Source organism: Podarcis muralis, chromosome 3 (genome assembly GCF_964188315.1).
Source record: "Podarcis muralis chromosome 3, rPodMur119.hap1.1, whole genome shotgun sequence".
NCBI classification, from domain to species: Eukaryota; Metazoa; Chordata; class Lepidosauria; order Squamata; family Lacertidae; genus Podarcis; species Podarcis muralis.
Window position 1 is genome coordinate 2569728 of NC_135657.1, and position 4277 is coordinate 2574004.

General features: G+C 50.9%; 1 long non-coding RNA gene across 1 annotated transcript; it reads left to right on the forward strand.

The window, feature by feature from the left end:
• The first annotated feature begins 1992 nt into the window (after positions 1-1992).
• On the forward strand, positions 1993-3860 carry LOC144327183 (uncharacterized). The gene is made up of 3 exons (XR_013392085.1): positions 1993-2081; positions 2690-2818; positions 3590-3860. It is a non-coding gene; the product is annotated as an uncharacterized LOC144327183 (long non-coding RNA).
• The last annotated feature ends 417 nt before the right edge of the window (positions 3861-4277 follow it).

The following is a 4277-nucleotide window of genomic DNA, read 5'->3' on the forward strand; positions in this document are numbered from 1 at the left end:
CACTGATACCCCTGGATTTTCTCACCGCTCAGAGATTTGGCTGCTGCATAAGAAAATTTTCAGGGAACCTGAAATGTGTTATTTGCACCTTTTCTCCAGCTCCATCCCTAAATCTGTTTGCATGGAAAGGGATCTCTTTGGCCTTGCTGCTCCCCATTCCCAACACACACACACACACACACACACACACACACACACACACACACACACCAATATTGCCTTCTGATCTGGGCTCATTCCCAAGTTCACTGTGCTGAATCTGGCAGTTGCTTCACCCAACTTTGCTGCCTGTGGGCATCCAATGGAGCAACGCTTGTCCGTTAACTTGAAGCAAGACCAGGTGGGGAAATGGGGGGAATTACAAAAAGTGGGCACCCAAAGGTGAGGACAAAACACCAGCAACTGCTTGCTAAATGTTGCAGGAACAACCCACACCAACAGCTCACGACTGGCACTGATACTTCTCCCCTTTCTGCAAAATTAAATGGAAAAGCCTTGTCCTCACTTTGGGTGCCCACTTTTTGTAATTCCCCCCATATATTTACAACAATGCACAGAATTTTAAACCAGTGTCAGCCAGAACTGTTGAAACAAAGCACCTAGAAAGCAACACAAATACCATAAAAGCAGCACAACACAAAACACACACACTCACAAATAGACAGCAGGGCAGTGCACAAAGAGTGTCCAGGAAAAGAGACGGTCAAGGTTGCTTTTCCCTTGGAAAGATGGATCTGGAGAGCATGGAAGGGCAACAGAATCATTTGGTGCTGGACCAATGGGGTTGTATCCAAGGCCACAGATGTCCAGTTGTGGATGGGAATCCCAGCTCTTGTCCCCTGCAGACCCCACCCATTGCATCCTCAAAATCTATTCCAAGGTATTAGGCAACGTGGGACAATAGCCTCCAGGTTTTGGTGGTGCCTAGGAGGGGAGAGGATGCAGAACTCAGCTTGTGAAGTTGGGGACAACCTGTTGAGTTGGAGAGGGTGGTGAGCAAGCCCAAGCGGAAATGTTTCCATAAGATTCTCAGGACTGATCCTGAGAAGAGCCCTGCAGCTGGGTGAGGCCAAAGGCCCTTCTAGCTGGGCCCCCAAGCAGGTGTGATGTTGGGAGATTACCTGGCTCTTGGGCATGGACTGCATGAGAACACCTCCATCAGGGCTGGACTATTTCCCAAAAAAACGTTTTGTACCTCAGCTGCATGTACTTTCTGCAACTATGTATGATTGGGAACAGAGCTGTCCTTCCAAGTGTTCTCCTTCCATGAATTCTGCAAGGCAGTTCAATCAAGTAATGTCCACCAAAACACATACAGTGGTGTAATATGTACCCACATGGCTGAAAATAGCATGCAAAAATGGGGGAGGGGAGGATTGCTGCCGGGACCCTGGCCCCATGCTGAATAGCCGCCCGGCCAGTGTTGGCGGGGGGGGATCACCTGCCAGGAGCAGCTGTGGCCAGACAGGCTCCCCCCTTGGTGTGGGCAGGTGAGGATGCAGCACAACACGGCCCTGTGAACCCTCGGTGCCCCATGCCTGCCTAGCAGTGATTGGGTCTAGAAGTGGGCTAGCCGGAAGGGTTTTGTTCACCCTCAGCGCCCAGTTTCTGGTCCCACCTGCAGAGCGCCCCCCCCCCAGGGGAAATCAAAAGATGCCATGCCACTGTGAGCAGAGAGCAAGACACAAACCAACAGATTCACTTTCTGAGTTGTTCAACGGTGGAACAGAGCCCTTCAGAAGGTGCCTGATTCTCCTTTGCAGGAGGTTGGATGGGCACCTGTCAGGGATGCTACAGCTGTGATGGGGTTGGACTTGATGAACCTATGATTCTGTGGTCTCTGGCTGGTCCTTGGCACATGAAACTCAGAGCTTGCCACATCCATCCTGCAAACAACGGTTGGCATCCCACAAGATTTCATCAGTCCCCCAGGCACCTATAAGTAGAGGGACCTTTCCTTCCCCAGACAATTGCTTCTCCACTTGGCTTCTGGTACCTCCAGGATTCCCACCAACCTCCAGCCATGAAGATCTTCTGCCTCCTCTCTGTGGCCGTCCTCCTCTTGATGCTGCTGGCTCCAGGTATGGCCTTCTTCTCAGATGCTTCTTCTCTGAGCAGCCCCACAGCTCTCAGCTTTATTCTCAGCCACTTGCTGTGACTCCCAAAGAGGTGGGATCTTGCCCCTCTGTCTTCCTGGAGAATATCCCAAATGGGACTTCAGGTGGACCCTGGGAGAAGAGGATGCTGGACTCGATGGGCCCCCTTTGGCCAGATCCACCAGCCAGTCTCTTCTTATTACCTCATTTATGTGATCCACGGAAGCTCTTGCTTTCAAATCTGTAATAATGCGCTTCAGTAAACTCAGCTTTGTGGTGGGTAAAATAACGGGCCAGTTTCCTGGGCAAGGGGGCTTATCCCAGTTTGCCAGTGGCCACCCAGGGAAGCCAGTGACTCTGACGCAGCAGCCTTCCCAACCACCTTGGCTCAGACCCTGTCCTGGAGGTGCAGAGAGGCAGCAGAAGGGACTGACTCTCTGCTCCAGCCCTGCATTCTTCCTGCACCAGATTTCCCCAACCTGGTGCCCTCCGAGTGTCCAAGCCAGCGGGGCCATGGTGGAAGAAGTTGTGGAAGGTTTAGAAGGTCAGCCCTGAGAGACAGAGCCTTCAAAGTCTTCTTTTTCTTCCTCCAGATTTCACCAGAGCCCAAGGTTATTGCATTCAGAGATGTCGACGGCAGAATGGGATACTGCAATCTCGTAGGTGCAGGCCGCCCCAAAATATACTTTTTCGGTGTGGTCGCCAATGGTGCTGCCGTAGAGGTGAGTTAAATCAAATTTTAGTTTTCCTTGAAAATTAGTCAGTGGGGTCTCATGATCCCACATGCATGAGACTCATCGCTCTGCTCCCCCCTCCCCCTCTTAATCTTTACAGCCACTGTGAGGGGGAACATTAGCGTGTGCACAGGGGGTTGAAGACCCTTTCCTCTCCCCTTGCTGTCCCCATGAAAGCTCTCTGACCCCTCAGCCACAACTCCCCTTAGGATGGGAGGAATGCCTGCATTGGCTCAAAGAACAGCTCTTTGTGGTATGAGAGGGTGGGGGCTCAGTCGCTGACCCTCCTCAAATAGCAAAGGCAACCTGTGTGAAACATCCTTGTGCAGGAGATTGTTGAATCACAGAATCGTAGAGTTGGAAGAGAAATTCCAATGGCTGGGAGGGAAAGGGTTAAATGCACACCAGTGCACAAACAATGATCTTCTCAAATGTGTCCTCTTCTGGGGTTGTTGTTTGCAAAAAGAAGAAGGAAAATGAACCACATTAGAAAAAATGTCTGCGTGGTAGCAAAGCCGCTCTCAAATTCAACCAAGTGCATATATGAAATGCTCAGAGGTCTCTCCTACTATCATAGAATAGAAATGTAGTGTTGGGAGGGACCTAAGGGGTCATCTAGTCCAACCCTCTGCAAAACAGACTCTCTGTGTGCAATTAGAGCTCTGACAACAGCAGCTCTTCTGCCTCCCAGTTGGAGTCACTGGTCTGGGTTTTCAGAACCACCACCAACTCCCATTTTAATAGTGTTTTCTCTCACAGGATACTAACTCTGCAGATCTCCGGTGCAAGACCTCTGGTGAAAGGAAGACCACCCTGCTCTCCTCTGATGTGCAGCTGCCTCAACTGCACCCCCATCTCTGCTGGGGAAGAAACCGCTTTGCTTGATGCTGCTGATGGTGATGCTGGGAAGGAGTCAAGAGGGACCCATCCTGCCTGCCTGTCTACTCACGAGTAAGCCCACTGTGGCCAGTGGGGCCTGACTCCTTAGTAAGTGGGCTTGGGATTGGAGCTTGGATTTGGTTTGCCTGCAAAAATGCTTTAGCTTTTTCTTTCTAATAAATGCAATCATTGGAAACCTCTGTGTTGGTTCATGTTGTGAAAACGTGAGCTGGGTAGAGGGGATATTTTTGGTCAGGTTCTCAGGTTCTCTCTCTCTCTCTCTCTCCCAGTCAGTTGTGCCATCCAGGCTTTATGGTTCTTTTCCAAACATGGCTTGGCACAAGGGCATTTCTCACATTGTAGGCCCCCACCTCTCCCTGGGGTCTCCCTGCCCCTCCTCCTGCCCCTTTCTCTGTCTCTCCCCTCCAACTGACCTGCTTCCTTGGGCAGCTGCAGAGAGATGCATGTCTCACAAACAGGAATTGAGCACAGCTGAAAAAGCTAGGACACACACAAACACAGAGAACATTTAAAAACTTCCCTATACAGGACTGCCTTCCGATGGCTC